This window comes from Protopterus annectens, chromosome 7.part0 (assembly GCF_019279795.1).
Source record: "Protopterus annectens isolate FY-2018-M chromosome 7.part0, PAN1.0, whole genome shotgun sequence".
NCBI lineage: Eukaryota > Metazoa > Chordata > Ceratodontiformes > Protopteridae > Protopterus > Protopterus annectens.
Window position 1 is genome coordinate 1,395,070,665 of NC_056739.1, and position 22,138 is coordinate 1,395,092,802.

The window sequence follows — 22,138 nt, forward strand, 5'->3', positions numbered from 1 at the left end:
CTCTTCCCATAAGAAATTTCTCAAGTCACTGGTTGATAGTTCAGCTTCAATTTCTTAGCTGAACTCTTGGCCTGCTCACAGCCTAGGAGTTTTTTCAAAATACATTGCTACCTTGTTTGCATACCCCGGAATGCAACTGAAAGCAGATGTTCCCCTGTCTAAGCAACTGTCTCATCCTAACCAAGTCTTCTTACATGGCTGACTCATCACCTGGCAACAATAAAATGTTTTTATTTTGTTTATTGTTTAAAAAAATCTTTATTAAATTATCAGTTATGACATTTATTTATTTTGTTTATTTGACATTTGTTTACCAAGAAAGTCAGACTTGTCATGAATCCTGTTTTCATTGAAGGCCCGGTAGTAAAATCTTCAATGTATATAGTTCAATTAATAAACTACATGATATCACATGAAGTACAGTAGCAAATAGTGGAATTGGCATACAGGATAAGTAAAGTCAGATCAGAAAATCATTCAGTGAATATTAAACAACAATCGTAGGATATTGAACATGTAGTAAAGTACAGTCAGTAGTGATAACTCATGGTAAAGATGCTAAGCATTTTAAATATGGGCAAAAGACCAAGAGAAAGGAAATAGATTTTGCAGTTGGGGGGAGATTAGGAAATTGAGTTAAAGTAGGGAGCTATGGAGAAATAACCAGTGCTTTGGATCATAAGAGCAGGGAGGAAAGGAAAGGGGGAAAATAAGAGGAAAGGCTAGGAGAAGGGAGAGGGGGGAGAAAGGAAGAGAAGGAAGGAGTAGCAGGTCATGTCAGCCTGGTTTAAGACCTGTACAGAACTAGGAGTTGAGCAGAAATGTCTTTAGAGATTGTTTGAATATGTGACTACATGGCATTGCTCTTACATCTGTAGGAATACCGTTCCAGACCTTCGCTACTGAGTAGGAATATAGGCAGTGACTGATAGATTTTTTTCGGTTTATGGATTTCAAGGAAGTCTTTATCAGATAATTGAAGAGGGTGATTAGGGAGGTAATGGTTAAGAATGGTGGTTGCTGGGCAGGATGAGGATTTGTATACCATTTTATGAGCAAGGAGGAGATGGGTGAACTTGAAGTAGTGGTGTACCTCAAGCCAGTTTAAATATCCTAGGGAGGAGCATTGGTGGGAGTTGTATGACTGACAGGCTGCAAACCTACTTACTTTGTTGTAGCAAAGCTCTAGTTTTCATCTTAGGGAGATCTTGAATATTGGTGAAAATGAGTGTGGCATATAGTAGTGAAAGAAGCAGGTATATGTTGGCTAGAGTAACTCTTGATGAGTTGATAAGGAATCTTGTTGATCTGTAGATCCTTTCCAGTTTTTTGGTGTGGTGTTTTTATGCACTTTTGAATATGAAGATCAAATTTCAGTTGATCATCTATTATGGCACCAAGTTACTTTGTGTGAGCTAGAAGTTCAGTTTCAGTATTGTTGAGCAAGGATATTTTGAAGGTGTTTTGTGTGTGTTTGGGATTTGGAGAGAAATAATAACAGTTTTGTTGTATTTTGATTTAGGAAAAGCTGATTGTCACTGAGCCAGTTTTCAATAGAGTTGAAAGCCTCTGAGTGATACATTGTAACTAGGAAGGGCTATTAGATGAGCCAATAATGGAGCGATCTGCATATTGTATAAATGTAGGTTGTTGGGAGGATGTATGTAGATCATTTATAAATATGTTAAAAAGGAGAGGTCCAAGTATGAAGCCTTGTGGGGCACCTCTATTAACTTGGAGAAAAGATGAGTAAGTAGAGAGCCATTTAACTGATCATAGCCGATTTGATAGGTAGTTATAGAACAAAGTCATTTTTGAGAGCAGTTTGGTATGTGAGACTGCATCAAAGCTTTAGAGAGATCTAAAAAGAGGAAAGAAAGTAAATTGTTATCTCTGGCATTAATGATGTGGTCCATAAAGGCAAAGAGGGCAGTTGTGCTATGATCTGGGCGAAAGCCGTATAGATATAGGTTAATAGATTTTCTTCGAGTCCGTCTTTATAAAAGTTTTTTGTGAATGCATTTTCTAAGATCTTGGAAAGAGGGGACAAGATTGCAATTGGTCTGAAGTTTATTTCAGTGGTTCACCTTTTATGAAGAGGAATGATGTACATTTTTTCCCAATTGATGGGACGTATGACTCACGACTGAATTGACTGAGCAAGATAGAGATTGTGTAGGCAATAGATGGGGCAGCAGTCTTTAGATATTCATATGGGAGATTGTCTACTGAGGATGAGTAGGTTTACATTTGTGTAGTAATTTTTTTATATAGTCAGTAGAGAAGATTTTAATTTGAAAATGGCATTGTTATGGCTTTGAAATTTGTCAGGGGTGACAAGATTTTGTAGGGAGTTTTGAGTGAGGGTGGCTATTGAGTCTATAAATTGGGAGTTAAGTTTAGAAACAGTTTCTAAGGGTGAGATGCCTGGACAAGGGTTATGGACACTAGGAGTTCCAGGGTGTAATATATTCATAATAGTGGACCAAAATTTTGGTGGGGGTTTTGGTTATCCCATGGGTTGAAGTAATATTATTTCATTTCAGCAGTAACTTGTTTTTTGTCTTGTTTCAAAGTTGTTTGTAGGTCTGTAGTTAAGCTTGATATTTGTATTTTTGCCATTTTCTTTAAGCCTTGTCTCTCTTATACATTAACTGTCTACTTGAAGGGGATAGCCAGGGTGATTGAGTGAATTTAACTATCTTTTTTCTTACAGGACCAAGGCTGTTGAAAATGTCAAAGATTGTATTAAATTTCAAAGCAGCATTATCCAAAGATAGGGAATAAAGAATGGACCGATTTAATGTTAAGGATGTCATTAAAGATCTTGGAATTGAAATTTGAGAGGTTACGACAGTCTTTGTAAGTGTGTTGTTTGATATGGTGAGTTGCTAGTCTCTGAACATAGGTGGAATGGTGATCACTGAAGGAGTCTGGGAGGATTTTTGGAAAGTTGTAAAGGTTTGCATTTGAGACTAGGATCCAGTCTAGAGCAGTCCCAGTGTTATCAGCTTTGTTGAAGTGAGTATGGGAAGTTGTGAGTTATTTGAAACCCCATAGCTTGATACTAGTAGAAGGGTAGTCTGTTGAGAAGCTTTGCCAGTTAATATTGACATCACCAAGAATTATTATTTCATGAGAAATGGAACTAGATATGCAGTGTAGGATGTCTTCTAGAATAGGCGTGTTATTTCCTGGGGAAATATGTAGGGCAATTATGCTTAGTGTTTTATGCTCATTTAATTTACAGTGAGAGCCAAGGATCTCAGCATAGAGAAATTTTGGTAGAAAAATATAAGGAGAGACAGAGATATGGTTAGAAAACATGATTGCTATACCACCCCCTTTTTTATTTAATTTGTCATACTGGATAACAGTATAGCCAGGCAGATAATTTCAGAGTCTTGTGTATCTGGTTTGAACCAAGTTTCTGTAATAATAATAATGCCTGGGGAGTAATGAGTGAGCCAGGAATGAAATTCAGACACTTTGTTTGCTATACTTTGAATATTCCTGGATATGATTTTTGAATTTTTAGTAGATGATGATACAGTAGAAGAGGGAGCAGGTGGAGATGAGATGCAGTCAGGACCTGGGTTTGGGTGGACATTGCCGCATAGTATGATCTTTTTACAGTATGCATACACTAGTGAGGGTTTAGGTATGTTGGTATTAAATTAAAATTTTCCCTTATATGGGGTTGGAGAAGGGTTAAGAAATTTATATCTGAAAATGAGATTTGGGGTAAGCCAAATAAACTAGAAGCAATAGTGATACTGAATGGCTGATAAGTGACACAGTGTGAGTAAGGGTGGGGGATTGAGAACTAGGTCCGATGGGTATTATATAGCATGTAAAGTATGATAGTAGTAGGAGCAGATGAATGAATAGAAAGATGAGCATATTTGGTGTGTATTAGAAACAAGAGTCTTGAAGACGATGGAGAATAGATGGTATTTGTTACGTTAAGGAAATGAAAAATTAAAAATTAAAAAGAATTATGCAGGAATTTGAATAGGTATGTAGAATATGGGATGCTAAGAAGGTGGAGCAAAGAGAAAGCTGAAAGAAGGAGAAAGAGGGCAGCTTTAGGAAGATATAGGATCATAGGAGGTTACTAGGCTAATGGACCTGGGGCCCTTACAAGCCTAGCCAAGAGTTTATCCCCAAAAAAGAAACCTCAGTCAGCACCTGTCACCCCTGTCATTGAGGGACAAAGGTGGAACCTTTAGGACAAATTTATGGTTTCCCATCCACTCATCAAGATTGCATTTGAAGAGGGTCAGTGAGGTACTCTGTTTGACATGTATGGGAAGTCTATTCCAGAGACAAGGCAGCCTCTGCGAGACAAACCTGTCTCTCCAGCAAGTTTTGTTGATGTCGCATATTAGATTTAGGCTTACCGAGCGGGTAATGCGCAAGGAGTTAGATTTACGGATATGGAGCATCTCTAGTAGGGCAGGGTCAGATATTGCCTTGTAGGTGAGACACAGATTACCTCTGAGCAATCTGAATGAGACTGAGTAGAGTGATAGTGATTTAAGCCTGTCCACATAGTATAGGTGTTGGAGCCCATGGATTCTCTTTGTGAGATATTTCTGTGGCCTTTCCAGTTGGTACAGGCATTTGGTGAAGTACATACCAAACAGGGCAATATACTCAGTCATAGGTCAAATAGGGGAGGAGTACAGAGAGGTAGTAACCTCCTTTTTTTCTGGATGCAATCCCTTTACTTATAAAATGAACCAAGTAAAAGGCTTTTCTGACCACAGCTGCCACACAATGGTCAAATGTGAGATTGTTGTCAACCTCAGTACCCATGTCTCTCACCCCAGGTTGTGTGCTTAGGGGGGGTACCATTGATGTGGTAATCAGCAGGGGCCATGTTTTTGCTGAATGGTACGATAATACATTTTTTTGCATTTAACTTAAGGCCATGACTTTGGCACCAGTTATTTGTAGCTGTGAGACCCTCTTGCAGTTTACTAACATCAATTGGGGAGTCAGTGACAGTATCCAGCTTACAGTCATCCGCAGACTTGGTCGGCCACAGGCCCTTTGTCTTTCCCTGGACCTGAGAAGTATATGCCAAACAGTAAGAGTCCCAGGACAGATCCCTGGGGAACACCACTAGTGACAGGTCTGCTGTCAGAGGTGGCAGCACCTATTTTGACCTTGTGGGTCCTATCTGTGAGCCAGTTGGCCACCCATCTGACTAGATAGGAATTAATGCCAAGTTGTTTTAGCTTTTCGATTATGTCTGAGTGGGGGATTGTGCCAAAGGCCTTGGCCAGGTGAAGGTAAGCTGTATGTACTGACTTTCCCTCGTCCAGGGGTTTGGTGACAGTCTCAAAGAAGTCAACTAGGTTCATTAGGCAAGATCTTCCCCTGACAAATCCGAATTGGGTGGGGTTGAGTGCTTGGAGATTGCCTATGTCTTTGTTTGAGATCCATAATAATACGCTCCATGACTTTACAGATCAGACTTGTCCAGCTGATTGGGGATAGTTTTCCAAGTCAGTAGTGGCATCACCTTTGTGCAAAGGGATGACAGTGGGTTCTCCACTCTGCTGGAATGAAGCCTGTAGTTAGGCTGTGGTTGAATAGGGTGCTCAATTGAGAAGCTAGTTCTTGCTGGAGTTGGTGCAGAATACAGCCTGGGATGCTATCAGGTCCCATGGAAGCTGTGTTCTTTGCCAGCTAGAGCCATTAACACTTGATCAACAGAGATGTGAATTGTGAGACAAGTATCTGGGATGTCAGCTGAGCCTTTGGGGGCCGATAAGGGGGGTGAAGTTTGCACTGAGCCTATCAGCCAGAAGGTTGGCTAAGTCAGCAGGATCAGTGTAAGTGGTATCATTAAGTACCAGTTCGGCGCAAACTTGGGCTTTGTCATGGAGGTTCCTAACGTAACTGAAGAAGGACTTTGTGTGGGAGGCTAGTTTCAGCTCATAATTGGCTTTGAATGTTTTCACTAGTGATCTAATTTGTTTGTTGAGGCAGAGGAGGGAGTTTTTTTGATTTGGAATTTGTTCCTTTTTACCCTTGGATAACAGTTTCTTCCTTTTGTTGTAAAGCCTGTCTTTAGAGGATGTCCACCAGACAGGTTTTTGTTTTGTTGAGGAGCAGATTTTAGTTCTGTTGGATATGTCTGAGTCCATGCAGTTGTACAGGTACTCGTATACTACACTGTCGTAGTGTTCAGCATATTTGTCTGCATCATCTGGGGGGGGGGGGGTTGAAGCTGCTGATATCCTCCCTTAGGAAGTTGTAGTCAGCTTTGGAGAAGTTTTTTAGCTTGGTTATGGCTGGGGAGAGGTTGGGTTGGATAGAAACCTCGAATGAGACAGACCGATGATTTGATCTCACCAGGGAAGAGCATACTATGGTGGTGGTGGAGCAGTCACTCATGTTGGTGAGAACCAAGTCCCAGTATGTTATCTCCCCTTTTGGGGGATAAGGCCAGCTAATCTAGTGCGTTAGAATTGATGAAGTCAAGGAATCATTGTGTGAGTGCATTAGTGCAGGAATAGTTCACCCAGTCTGTGGTGGGGTAGTTGAAGTCACCAATGATCAGGGTGTTAGGCGGGTACCTTGATGGAGTCACGTAGGTCCAGGTAGGAGGTGCGGGTGTCCTGAGACATGGAGGGGTCTGTGTAACTGGCTATAACTTGGATGGGTGTCTTGCCAACTGTCAGTTGCACCTGGAGTAATTCCACTGTGTCATGTTGGTAAACCAGTCTGGAGGTGTGCCTGCTCTTAATGAACATAGAGACTCCACCACCCTTAGTCTTTCTCATCTCATTTTGGGGTCGGAAAGTGTGGAATGAGGTGTAACCTGGTAAGGCAGGGGTGGTCTCTGCAGCCCTGAACCAAGTTTCCATGACTGCACAGACATCTGCATCTTCCAGTGTGAGGAGAGCCTCCAGTGAGTGCATTTTCAGATTAAGGTTCCTAGCACTGAACAGCATGACCTTCAATTTGCTTTTTGACAGATCCTTTATGATGAAAGATTTGTCTTTGGGACATGGCCTAAAAAAAGCACACTGGGGGAGGCAAGAGCTTTGGCCAGGATAAGGAACGCTAGGGGTGATGGGTGGAGGCCATCTCTGGCAAAGCATCATGGCCTGTCATCCCAGGCAGACAGGTACTGGATCCCCTTAGAAAGACACCAGAAACTATGCCAATTGTTGAAGTCGGACATTTTTGTTGGTATTGTGGTGTCATTCTTGGTGAAGGTAGGATGCAGCTTAGGGCTAAGGTCATACCTACCTGGCGCACATACTCTGAGAGCTCAGTCTTGTCTCTCTTCATATAGTCCAGTGAGGTACATCTCAAGCCATTCACACCGACATGGACAATAACAGAGTCATACTTGTACCTGTTGTGGAGAGACGTGTGATGTGGCGGATTGTAGCACCTGACAAACAGCTGACCGTGACCTTCTCCTTGTTGAGCCTGGTGAGGGGGGCATCAGTGTGTCTCACTATTGAGTCACCAATGACTAGTATTTTTGGTTTATTGTTATGCCTTATGGGCTGCATTTGTTTATTGTTTTGCCTAATGTGCTGTGTTTGTGAGACACTGGCGCATTTTATATATAATATATAGGAGAAAAAAATGCTAAAGAGAAGGAGTGTAATAGGAGACAGTAGTGGGTGTTAAGAATGAGAAGGAGGCTGAGGAGTGCTGTTAAAGAGAGGTGTAACTAGATAGGTGGAGCCTCAATGGTGGAGATGTGGATAGCATGATTTGAGTATTGGGTGTTTCTGACAGATGAAGGACAGCAGAATTATAGGTTGCTTGGATAGGAAGAGAAGGAGGTATGCACAGGAAGAAGAGGAGAGTTTTATGTAGGTATAAATCTAGGGATAGTGGGGGTAAGTGGGATGTGGGGTTACAGTAGGGGAGCAGAGTGAGCCCAAGCAAAGGGATGGTGAATGGAGCAGGCTGCATCAGCTGAAATGAGAAGTATGGAAGGGGAGGAAAAAATATCTGTAGACCTAGAGGTGAGCAAGGTAAGAAGTCTTATGTGGTGGAAGGTAAAAACATAATGTCACTAGAAAAGCTTTTAGGAGAAAGAGGAAGGTAACAAATAATAGCAGAAGGTGCAGTGTTACAGAGTCGTAGTAATTATATGGGGTTTACCAGAAAGAGTTCCAAAGGAGGAGGTTAACCAGGTGCAGGTGTAGTTAGTAGAAAAGCATGCCTAAAGAAATACTAAGTACTGCAGTTTATTATTTTTGTTATGTTTCAGTAAGGGAAAGGTCACTATTTACATGTTACAGACAGTGAATGCATTGGAAGTTATAGGAAAAGACAGATTTGTAATCCAGCAAAGAACAAGTAAAGTAAAGTGTGGTAAGGTAGATAAAGTGGGGGAGGACTTTGCATTGGGTATATAATGTAGAATAGACAAGAAGAAAGGGAGATCAAGAGAAGGCCACGTCTTCAAGAATAAGGAAAATTATCAGGGAATTTGTTAGTTCTAGTGTGAGTTTATGTTCTCTACAGAAGACCCTGCCCTATTTATTACAGAAGATTAGGATAGCTATGTTAGACATGACAGTAAATAGCATGCATTATTTATATGCCTCTTTCTCGTGGTCCTTATTAGTGTAAACCTCAGTATTGGATGTTGTTTGCTGGACAGTGATGGTTTGATTGACGCCAGTTCAGTGTAATAGATGAGGGAAAGAGATAGTCAAAGTAAATCCGAGGGTTTGGCTAAAAATAAGAATAAACAGAGGAAAAAATACAAATTAGATAAAGGCATACGCGATATGAGAGTAAAACTAAGTTACAGATGATACTCAATTAGTTAATGAGTAAAGGGTAAAAAGGCATCAACAGTCTGTAGTAGTTGCCTCAAAACTGTGGAATACTGTCTGCAGGACTTAAAGCATAACTGCCAGAAGGTAAACTTAAGTCGTTTGGCATTAGAAACTCACAACATGGTTAATACGTTTCAACTCGTATAACATTTGTGTATTGTTAAGGGTACAGTAATGATTAAAAAAAATAGGCCATACAGTTATATAAATGAAAACAAACCATACTGACACATTCCCGGTTGCAAGCATTTTACGTCACAAACCATATTGACATAATTCTAGTTGTAAACATTACACATTACTTATGATCTACCAAATCATTGTCAGTCATACATTACATAGTTCATTAAAGTCCTGTTTTCTTTTAAACCTTGTTCCTCCCCTGTATGGTTTGTTCCAGTAATTCCCATTTTTTCCTATGTAATTTGCTCCTCCAATTTTCTAAAGATCCCAGTTCCAGTTGTTTTATCTCTGTTAATGTATTCACTACTACTGGTACTTTTGGTGTAGACTTTGATTTCCATTTTCTAGTAATTGCTTTTTTGTCAGTTACCATAATTAGACTTAGCCAGACCTTTCTATATCCAAGCACTTCCAATTCTGTTTAATAGCTCAGAAACATCATTTCCCTAGTTACACCAATTTGCTCACCCAGCATCTCTAACAGAGTTGTCTGTAGGGAATCTTTAAAGTCTGCTAACTCATCACACCCCCAGAAAATATGTTCCCAGTTACCTCTTTCTTCACCATCACACCTCCAACATTTGTTGTCTACCTGAGGAAAAATTCTCTGGAGTCTACTTCCGATATAAAAATATATATGTAAACATTTCCAAGCAAAAATCCTAAATCTTCTAGATTTTGTTACATATTTGGGAGACATACATACATCCCCCATTGTTTGTGAATTGCTTATCCAGCCTCTCTTCCCTTATCATGCAATATTTTATATGTTCTACTAATTATTCCTTTTTGGCAGCAGCTTCTGTTGTAGAGTCTACTAAAACCTCTACCAGAGCTGGTCTTTTTTTTCATTTAGGATCCCCCCTTTCTTTCTCTTTGCCTGTACTCTGATATCAATCCTTGATAGGAAAGGCAATCTCTGACTTGCGGTCCAAATTAATTCTTGGTGTCTTCCCATTCTGTTACTGTTCCCTCGCTAGTTATTTGCTGTTGTTAACTTATTTCCTTTGCCAGTTTTCTCCAATAAGTTACAGCCCACTCTTTCTTATTGTCTGTATCACTAATTGCAGTCATCTCTATCGGCAGAATCTCCTTTCTCCAGTCCCATGTTGGTTTAGTTCTTAGAATGCTTTCTGCTACTTTGTGAATGTAATATTCTATATGATTATTGTTATTCTCCTTAAAGGTCTGCATCCAAAATCCCAATCTCTCCTTGTTTCTTGATCTCCCCCTGCCCTGTTTCATCATCATCTCTCTGTATTTTGAATTATAATTTTCTGCTTGTGCTATGTCTAAGAGCCTTAACTGTATTGCTATGAAATACTCCTTCAAATGGGGTAATCCCAATCTGCCTTGTTGTATTGGAAGAATCAGTTTATCCCACTTGACTCTTGCCATCTTCCCCTCCCAGATTAAATCCTTCAGCCCTTTATTAATTGCTATCCACAATTTCTCCTCTGGGTGATAAAAATATGCCTGACCTGTGTATAAGACTAAAGGGACTAAAACCATTTTAACTGCTTGTATCTTACTATCCATATACATATGAGAGCTTTCATTTTCTCCGTTTTTGTATTCTCTTTTGTTTAGTCTCTTCCCATCTATCCTTAGCTGCCACACCAGAATCATTTTAATCCATACTTCATTTTATCATGTTCTCATAAATATAGATATTGCTGAACCATTTTGTGTACAGATACATAATTTACCACTATCGCCCTCTTTTTGCTTCATTAATTTTGTATATCTAAAAGTTTTGAAACTGTCTCAAAATGTTCCACAACACTGTAATGTCCTTTTCTGCTTTTGTCAGGTATAAAATAATATCATCTGTGAATAGAGTCAGTTCTTCTTGACTACCATACCTGCTATATCCTTGAATTTTAGAGTCCCTTATTTATTTATTTTTTTTGCCAGCGGCTCTAAATATAATGCAAATAACAAAGGGGAAAGAGGACACCCCTGCCTTGTTCATCTGCTCAAGCAGAAATTGTTAGTGAGCACTCCACCCACTTTATTTTTTTTTCCTCTGATCCCTCGTATATCCTTCTAATCAATCGTATAATTATCAGAGAATGCATGTGCTTCTATTGCCCTACTCAAAGTCCCAGCTTACTCTTGTCAAATGCTTTTTCTGTATCAAGACCCTCCAACAACAGTGGTGTTTTCCTTACATTCTGCTTCCCTCTGGATATCAGTGTTTTGTTAATGTTGTAAAATGTCTGCTTCCCCTCCACAAAACCATACTGATCGTGTCTTTCCATTTTGGCTTGATGTTTGCCATTCTTTTAGCTATTATAGACATAAACACTTTATAATTATAGCTTAGTGTTGAAATGAGCATGTATAAACCTGGATCTGAAAGATTTTTACCCTCTTTGGTTGTTACAGCTACTGCCGCTTTCTTCCAGGATGTTGGTACTTCTCCTCCTCTTAAAATACTGTCAAACAAAACCTTCCAGATCTTTCTCAATTTTTTTTCCCTCCTAGCTTTCAAACTTCCACAGGAATACCATCTATTCCTGGGGACTTTCCTGTAGATTGGTTATACATCACCATTTTTATCTCATCTCCTCCTATTGTAACTGTTATTAATTGAGCCCCATCTGCCTCTAACCGTAGCATATTTAATTCTTCCATAAACATTTCCATTTGTACCTTTTCTCATTCTCCATATTTCTGTGTTTTATATACAGACTTTCATAGAATTTCTGAAATATTTCTAATACAGTGCTTGTTACCTTCCTTGTTATATGGTCCCTAAGCTTGGAGATGGCCCTTTCTACTTTCTGTTGTCTGAGTCATTGTACTAAAAGTTTTTGTGCTCTAAAGTAGTTTTCAAAAAACAGTTGCTTAACCACAATCTTTCTAACTCATGCATATTATCGAGTTAATCCCTTATTTTCTGTTTCGCATTCTGCAGTTACTCCTAGTCTTGTTCTTTGAGATTTCCCGTATTCTGAAATACTTTAACATTTGTTAGTCCCTATAAATAATTCTTGTTACTTCTTAACCATATCCCCCTTTCTTTTATTTCTACATTATTTTTAAACTCCACTTTAATTTCATCCCACTCCCTAGCTATCTTTTCAGAAGAAATTTTTATCCTCTCTAATACCTCCTGAATAATGTCCACTACCCATTCCTTAATATCCTCTCTTTTCAACAGATAGTTGGAAAAGCACCAGTGTCTCATTTTTATTTCATTACCCTATGTTTTTATTTTAGTTATTATTGGCACATGATCTGAAATAGTAATTGGGTGCGTATCAAGACCTTCAGTTAAATGCACGTTCCAGTGAAATGTAAATTCTGTCTAGCCTAGCCCAGTTTTTGTATCTTGGGGAATAATATACAAGTTCATTCCAGACTCCAAGTACTGAATTCACATTTTCCGTGCCAAATATTTTCATAAATTTCTTCAAAAGTCTACCCTTCTTTGTTGTACTTTCCCTTCTGCCCCCCTGAGACAAATCTGGAGCATTTCTCCCCGGGCCTCCGCTGAAAACAGGCTCTGTGGAACCTAGTTGTACTTTCCCGGTCAACAAATGTTAAATAAATAAAAATTAAAAAAAATCTTCACTGCTGCTGATGTTATTATAGTCCCCACCTATAAGTAATATTCCTTTCTGAAAGCTGATTATTTCTCCCAGAATTTTCTTAAGCTCCAATTATATCAGTTTTAGGTGTAATATAAATACATGCTAGTGTAATCTTCCTCCCTTGCCAGTTGGTCCTTAGTACTACAAATCTGCCATTATTACTATTACTAGTCTCCTACCAGGACACAAGTGCTCTTCAGCAATTGAATTCTGCTTGCTGAGCAACTCAAGCAACTCTGCAGTCTGCGGCTACCACCCCACCCATACAGTCTAAGAAGGAATCAGTACTGCAAAACTAAACAAGGATATACATTTTGAGCCTGAAGAGCAGGAGCACACTCAAGCAACTCTGCAGTCTACGGCTACAACTCCACCCATACAGTCTAAAAAGGAATCAGTACTGCAAAACTATACAAGGATATACATTTTGAGACTGAAAAGCAGGGTCAGTCCACCCAGGCATTCTACTTGCATGTGTTATGATAGTGAAGCTTTAACATTATTAGTGTTACTTAGTAGTTCTCAGCTTGCTAATAAAACTGACTGTGCAGCCCTGTGTCCCCCCCCAGCTAGTGCAGTAATTCTAACTGTCCAATAGACAGTATACACTTCATTCAGCCCCTTCCTATTCTCTGTGATTAAATTAACCCTCAAGCAGCCCTCTCAGTGCTGTCTGCCTTAGTTTGTATCACTTGAGCCCCACCTGTTTATTTGCATCTCTGTACATTCCCCTTCATTGCTAATGTATCTCCATACTCTAATCTGTGCACAAACTGGCTACTAATAAGCAAGTCAATGTGAAGACAGACTCCCAACCTTAATAACATTTTCTTTCTCTCCTTCACTTTACAGGTAGAGTTTGACTTATTACTCACCCCCTCTGAAGCCTTCACTGATAGATTTCCACTGCTTGCCTCTCTGGTTTGGCTGGTTTCTTTACACTGCACCTGGTTTACACCCCTTTTGCTATCCCCCTCCCCCAATACTAAGTCTATATTAGATTCCTGCTGTGCATGGAGCCATCTTTAAATTACTAGTCTCCTACCAGGACACAACTGCTCTTCAGCAATTGAATTCTGCTTGCTGGCAAGCCATTAGACTTCAGGAATTTGTTAAAGTGTTCAGATTTGTAAAGTAACACTTTTTGCTGCCCATTACTTTTGTCCTACTGGGCTCGGCCCCGCTCCATTCACCCTCGCTAACGCTTGGGCTCTCTCTGCTCCCCTGCCCACAGTTCCCACCCGCCCCAACTACCTCTACATTTATAGTAATCCCAACCACACCCACACCTCAACCTCACATCACCTCCACCAATCACAGCTCCTCAAGTCAGATCACATTACACCACACCCACTTGCTCCACCACACAATACTCCCAACCACTCACATTCCCTCTAGGCATTACATCACCCTACACTACTTACCCATCCACATATACTACAACCCTATAATTCCTATCCACGCCTCCACCTAGAACCAACTTAAACTTTATAACCATGACTATCACACAACTAAGTCTAGTCTGTCTTCTCATAATTCTTTATAACTCCGCAAGTTATCACTTTAGCAATATCTCTAAACTTAGTAGCACAATACTATATTATGCACTCTCGTACACAGACACTGCACATTATAATATCTGCCCACAATTGTTCAAGAACTACATAACTGACCAATTCAAAACTAGATACACATGCTCTCATTCCTTCTCCAAAAAACACAATACTTTCTCACACTCATCACCAAACTCAAACATCTGTATCACTATTTCAACACCAGGCTCACCATAAGTGTGGACATCCACCCCAACCTAGGCCCAAATCCATCCTGTCCAACAAACTACTCCAACCCAATTATCAGAACATAATGCCTCCACTGTCTTCATCCCTGGACAAATCAACAACGGCAGCAAAATCAACCATCTCTTAATGCTAAATATTAATATTAGCAGTATTAAAAATAAAATACCTGAACTGCAGGCCACAGTAACACACTACTCCCCAGACATAGTTGCTTTAACAGAAACCTGGCTAAATAAAAACATAACTAACTCAGAAGTTCTCCCTACCGGCTACAATATCATTAGAGAAGAGAAACCACTGCGTAAAGGGGTTGGAACTGCCTCACTGTAAAAGTCCAACTTAACTTTACCTCAAATACCAAACTCCTACCCCTCCCCCGAATAATTGAGACATACTTTTTTCACAACTTCAACTTCACCCTAAAAAGATCATCACCATGATTGTGATCTATATTCCACCTGGTAATACACCTGCTAGCCTTGAAGACTTCTTATCCTGGTGTTTTTCCACATACTCACAAGAAACCCTTTTTCTGGGGGATTTCAACCTAGATTGGTTCACCTGTATAACAAAACCACCAAGTAATCTAATAAATCTCCATGGCTACCAGCAGCTAGTCCATATTCCAACTAGATGTGATAAAAAATCTAAAAGGGAATCCATCCCTGACTGGGTCCTAACAACCCCACATTGTACCCCCACACAGGCAGTCTCCCAGATACCTTAAGTGGCCACAACATAATATACCTTATACGTAGTAGAACAAGCCTATGCAAAACCACTAACTATAAATCCACTAGAAACACAAAAAATTCTCTCCTGAGGTCCTCAGTACTCTATTCTTTAACTGTGACTGGACACCCCCTAAAAACCCTCCCAGTTGACCAGGCTGTAGCATATTTCAACAAACATTTCTACAACACCTAGACACTGTTTGTCCATTGCGCAAAATCAAGGTTAGAACCTCTACAACACCTGGCTCTGTAAAGAAACCAAACAAATTCTCAAGTCCAGAGACACTGCCTGGCTTTACTGTAAAAAAAAAAAAAACACAAAGCCTAACTAAGTACGAAAAACTGTGCAAAAAATGCATTAGGCTGGACAAAAAATTATACTACATGACATTACGAACTAAATACCAACACAACCCCCCGAAATTTTTGAAAAATGTAAACCAGCTACTAAAACCCACCCAAAAGGCTACCCCCCAAACCAGCCATCCCTGACACAAAAGTTCCCATTGAAACACAATTCAGCTCCCACTTTGTGAACTCAATTCTTTCCTTAGTATCACAGGAAAGTTCCAACCGCACTATCTCCCAACACAAATACTAATACAAGCATTAACCTCAAAACAGTTTCCACCACCTCAATCAAAAGCATGCTCTCCAAACTAAAAACCTCGTAAACAGCAGCTGACCTACTCCCCAGCTATTTCTTGACACTTACAGCAGATGCTATTGCTATCCCAATCTCCAGTCTCCAAAACAGATCAATTGTTGAAAACTATGTGCCCAAACTCTGGAAAATATCCTATGTTACACCCATACATAAAGGTGGGACCTCCACTGAAGTTAATAACTATAGACCCATTGCTATACTCTTCCCCCCTGGTCAAAATCCTAGAAAAATTGATCCATACCCAGTTGCTAATCTGCTAGACAACAACATCCTGTCACCTACTCAACATGGTTTCAGATCTGCCCATAGTACCACTACAGCTCTCCTCTGCTTCACAGAAATAATAAACCATCTCAAAAATGAAGGCCTGCAGGTGTCTACTCTTTTTTTGGATATGTCCAAAGCATTTGACACCGTCTAACACAAAATTCTGCTAAACAAACTAAACCAATATCACCTATCAAATTCCACTCTTACCTGGTTCCAAAGCTACTTAACTGACAGGTACCAGGCTGTGAAATGGGAAAATTCTCTCTCTCCTCAGCTGCCCATAACTGTAGGTGTCCCACAGGGTTCTGTATTAGGACCACTACTGTTCATCTTCACAAATTACCTCCATACCTTCACAAAGCATGCATCTATCATATTGGTATGCAAATGATACTACCTTAATCTGTGCTGCACAAAATATTTCTACCCTCCTGCAAGCAACTCGACTAGCATTCTCTGAAATTGAAAACTACCTTACCAAGTCCAACTTTTCCTTAATCCAAAGAAAACTCTCCGTTTATGATTATAACCAGTTCTAACAAAAACACTGATAACATCCACAAATGCTACTCCAACCGCTCCAGTGGCACAGGATAAGCTATTGGGAATAATCATAGACTCCCATCTAAAATTTGATAGTCATCTCAACTTAGCTTTTAAAAAAATGCATGCCAAACTGGGATCACTCTACTGTATCAAACTATTTCTTACCAACAGAAGATCAGCCATTGCTCGCTCCCAGCTTATATCCACTCTACTCTATGCATCTCCCATTCTGACTAATCTCAACAAAACTGAACTAAGCAAAATGGAAGTCTGCTATAACAGAATTGCCTGCTTTGCTGCAAATTGCTCATATAGAACTAATCACTGTACTGCTTTGAGCCATCTCTACTGGCTTGAACTGCCCAACCTCCTAACCTACAATCAGTTCTGCCTCTGTCACACTAGGTATTACCTCCCCAATAAGTGTCCTGCCCTCAGAAACGTAGTAAAACACCACTTAGCCAAAAGGCCTCTTAGGTCATCAAGCAAATTACTACTAGAAGTCACCAACAGCTACAATAGGTTTGGAGACGCACTATATAGTAGTTCAGCGGCTAAAAAGTGGAACTCTCTCCCCACTAGCATACAAAACACACCGTCCATAGTCCCCTTTAAAAACCTCATTAGGCAACATCTCAAGCAAATTTGGCAGTGCAGTGACTGCTCCCCAGGCTACTAAAAGCGGATAAGGTACACATACTAAGCCTAGAGTGCTTGATAATAGTTTTTCACTCTTATTCACAAACACTGGCTAATGTACTATGTATGTATTCTACCTATGTTCCAAATTTCATCTGTACACCACAAATCTTTTAATTACCTTTATTTTTAAATTAATGTTTTCTTGTTTTTTCTCTCCACTGTAAAAACATGTCTATTATAATTTGTGTGTATACCGATCATGTCTAAATATCTAAATGCATCTGTAATTATTTTTCTGTGTGGAGCTTTTGTCCCTGGGCCTCTGCAGAAAAAGGGTCTTTTCGGCTCTGTGAGACACCCCCGGTTAACAAATGTTAAATAAATAAATAAATTATCTTGTTTATCCTGTTCTATAACTATTGGAGCACCTCTTGCAATTAATATAAATGCTCTTCTTTACCTTTGTCCAAGGTATTTCACTGAAAAAACATCCTGAAGACCTTTATCAAATTGACATGTTCATTTCTAAGTGTGTCTCCTGTAACATAGCTATTTGCATTCTACATTGTTAATATAGTTCACTACTCTTTCATTTTTGTATTTATCTCTGAGTCCATTGACATTTAAAGACATTACAGAAAACATCATTGTATTAAAAAGTTATTATTCCCAACTTTTATGTATAATCATTTTTTTGTTAAATGTCTAGTTCCAGCTTTTTATGTTACATGCATACACTGTTTGGCAGGTTGAACTTTTGTACAGTTGTTTCTTGTCATATCCATTTGAGCCTCTGTCATATCTTACAAAACTTTTTGTTTTATTGAAAGCCCTCAAACAAACACACACACACACACACACACACACACACACACACACAATACCCCCTAAAACCTGTTAACTTAATGCTAACATGCAAAACTATGTACATCTTCAAATATTGAAGTTGTATCCTCCTAATAGGAACACACATCCCATACTGACAGCCACATTCACAGACTTGAGTTAACCTAAAAGAAAGGTTATTCATGCAAAGACGCATGGTGCAGCATGTGCTTCTACAAAGTGCTGTCTGGTTTTGTCCTCTCTTTATAATTCTCCCAGCTGGGGAAGCAACTGAATACTTTTAGAGAACATTATCTCCTAGCCAATTTCTCTTTATCAGATTGTTTCCATGAAGACATGAGGACCAGATGCAAAATTGCTACTAAGCATGCATTTATTTGCTAGAAAAAAGCCTTATAATACTCAATAGTCTTTTTCATGTATTTGCTTTCTCTTAAAACTTACTAGATCAAGCTAAGGACCTTAATCCAGTCATTCATCCCCCCCCCATGCAAGAATGAGAAAAATCACATTACTTTCTTTTTTGACATGCCCTTTCAACCACACTTTTCTTCTTTTTTTTAACATTGCAGTGCCTACATTTGTAAAACTGTACAAGGAGAAAGAGAGAAGGGAAAATAAACAAATAAGAAAAAGAAAACATGAACACCTGTTTGCAATAGTATTCCCATTACACTTGAAAATAACTGAGAAAAGTTACTTTGTACCATACACAAAATCATACATTATAAAATTAATAGCATTAAGAAAAAACATTTTTACTTAGTTAACTTTTTCCATCCTCTTCCCCGCCCCTATGTATTTTTCCGAACATTAATGATTTAAAGTAGGGCATATGCTTTAGAGTCCCCCACGAGTCCAACAAAGTCGAAAAAAGTCCAATATTTCCAGATTTTCTTGTTCTGTCATGTTCATGTTATAGTTATTGCTTTGTAATCCCACATCTGTCAATTTCCAAGTTGGTAGTTTGCTTTCTGTTCATCTCCATCTCCCAAATCCTGTCTCTGCTTCATTTCAACATCCTCTTGGTTCTTCTGGTTAACTCTAGTGTTTCCTTCCTTCTCTTCAGCATTTTCTGTTGAAACATTGGAAAAGGTTTCACTGGCACAGTCTCTCTGTGGTCTTCATTACCAGAAGAACAAGAAGCAGAATTTCCTCCTGTTTCACAGCTCACTTTTTGTTGGACAAACTTTTGTATTTCCTCCTTAGCATGTACTTCTTCAAAAAATGATTTTGTCCTTCCAGGGAAGAATATTTTGAAGATATGTGGATACAGCAGTTTGAATCTCACACCTGCCTCTTGACATTCCCCTGAATAGTGGAATAAATCTACTCCTCTTCTGCCTGATGTACAATGAGTAATCATTCTTCACAGGCATTTTGTTGTCTCCCACTTCTAGTAGTTTGCTCTTCTGCGACTGATTTATCGGAATCAACTGCTTCCGTTGGTAGGATTGGATCTTTACTATTAAAGGTCTAGATTACTTTCTCATTGCCAGGTTTTGAACATACACATGATGTTCCCTTTTAAATAACAACTCCTGCTGTGGAATACCAGTCCAGTTGCTTATTTGTGCTTTCATAAAATTAATATAGCCTGATAGTTCTAGCTTCTCGGGTCAGCTAAAAATCTCGGGTTTCCCCTACATGCTCTGTCCTCTAATTCTGTTATTTTTTTTAAACATTTCTTCTTGAGCAGTCTCATATTCAGCCAGTCATTTCTTCATATCAGCATCTGATTTTTGCAGTGTTATCACTTCATCTATATATCTGTTTAAAGCTTATTCCATTTTTTTCCAGCCTTTTGTTGTTTGAATTGATATACTCCATTAGTGTTTCATTTATTTTAACCAGGTTTTTGTGCATTTGTCTTGTATTTTCCTCTAGATTACTATAAATCATGTCTGGAGCTTGTACTGCTTTTTGTTGATCAGCTGCAGAACTTTTCCGAGTCAGTGTTTTTTCTCACCTTTTGTAGCTGATTTTCTTTCAGGTCCTCTGTATTTCTTGTTTCTTGGCATCCCAACATTGCACTTACTAGCCAGTAATTAAATTTACCCAGAAACAGAAAAGTCTACTGGCCTTCTCTGCTGAGTTTTTGTTGTCACACTGGGAGAGCTGGAATTAAGCTGTTATTCAATGTGCAGCCATCTTGGAAGTCCAAAATGTTTTTCTTTTTTATTTCTAGAGATAACCGTAAACTTTGAAAGGATCTGCTTCACGTGCTAGAAGCAGACCACGTGAAAACAGACAATATTGACATAATTCTTATTACAGTACTTGTCAGTTGTATTTAATTGTATATCCACTGATGTACCTGTATTTCTCTTTTATGTATCTCTTTGTGTATGTGTGCTTGTATATATGTGTGTGTGTGTGTGTGTGTGTGTGTCTGTGTGTGCGCGCGCTTAGGCCTCTAATTGTTTGCCAGTTTGTGTGTGTACATTTGTTTTTGTGTATGTGCATATGTGTTAGTGGCACTGTTGAAGTCAGTATACTGCCCATGACCAATATCATGGCTGAAATCCATTCACTTGGATCAATGCATTTAGCTGCATACAAATGATATGTAATTATTAAGCAAACTGTCATGACCTAGTATCTCTGAATGTGGAAAATAGTTGCTATGTATACCTGTTTACTCTTCCCATGAGAAATTTCTCAGGTCCCTGGTTGACAGTTCAGTTTCACTGTCTTAGCCCACAGCCTAGGAATATTTTCAAAATACATTGCTACCATGTTTGCATACCCTGAAATGCAACAACAATCAAATATTCCCGTCTAAACAACTGCGTCATCCTAACAAAGTCATCTTATCCAAATGAGTCATCACCTGGCAACAATTAAGTATTTGTCTTTTTTATTCCTAGAGATATCTTTAAACTTCGAAAGGATCTACTTCATGTGCTAGAAGCAGACCATGTCAAAACACAAAATATTGACCGTAAAAGGTCTGTTACAGAACTTATCGATGTCTGAAAGCATCCTGAAGATGGAAGTACTAACTCGGGCTGACAGCAAATGTAAAGAATTCTGAAACCTTTCTGTAAACACAAGGTAATGAACAATATGAAAAAGTAAAAATTTAACACTACATACATTTTTTTTGCAGTGGGCAAGCCACCCAAACCCCCATATCCACTGGTATTTATTCTGTCTCCAAGGTCACACAACCTCAAATAACCTTGGAGAATTATCATGTGCTTGATTTTTGTTCAAAACCTAGCCTTTGCCATTTGACTAATGTTGTGCAGCCTTGGAAATAGAATAAGTAACAGAAAGTATGGGGGCACATATTGCCTCATGGGAGTGCGGAGTGACTTGCCACCATTAGATATGTTAAATTTGTACTGCTGTATGCAGAGAAAAAAAATGACATGCAGCAGATAAAATTACTGACCATACTGTTTCTTGTGAGTGTAATTGTCTGTTTGGGTTTGTTTGCTAGAAACATGTGTATATGACTTCACCAGAAGGTGATATTTTGTGATTTGACTGTGTATATCAAGCTTGTGTGGCTTGCTCTAATGAAGTACCTCCACCTGTAAAAGTCCTTTCTCACTGTGTTCCTAATAGTTCAGTTCTCAGGATCAGTTCTCAGTTAAGTGACCACTACACCAATTCACCCAAGAGAAAGTGAAGACGAGTCGTACATTTATGAACCATATGTGAGTGTGTCCATAGCCGAGGGGGAGACATTCTTCACTTCTTTGGCATTCATGCTTTTATGCCTGCTTAATGGGACCAAATGTAAAACATATAACAGACAGTAGCGCCTAAAGAAAATAAGAAGCCAAACCAGAGCCTCCCTTTACTCTAATACTGCTTGCAGTAGCAATAGTTTTTGTGGGAGGTGCATTCCATTCTCTCATGACTCCTTACATTTTCTTGAGACCTGTGTCTGTAAGGATCTGTTGTGTCTAATCCCCAGAATAGATTTTGTTGTCCGTTAAATTTGAAGATGAGAGTATTTTTTCTGTAAGTTGCCCTCCATTTAGATGATGACAGTACA

General features: G+C 39.2%; 1 protein-coding gene across 2 annotated transcripts in view; it reads left to right on the top strand.

The window, feature by feature from the left end:
• Positions 1-22,138, top strand: part of ATXN7 (ataxin 7) — a 1,461,623-nt gene that overhangs the window by 237,765 nt on the left and 1,201,720 nt on the right. For both annotated transcript variants that reach the window (XM_044077985.1, XM_044077986.1), the window contains exon 3: positions 20,997-21,183. The gene's annotated coding sequence lies outside the window, so the exon portion shown is untranslated. The remainder of the gene's footprint in view (positions 1-20,996; positions 21,184-22,138) is intronic.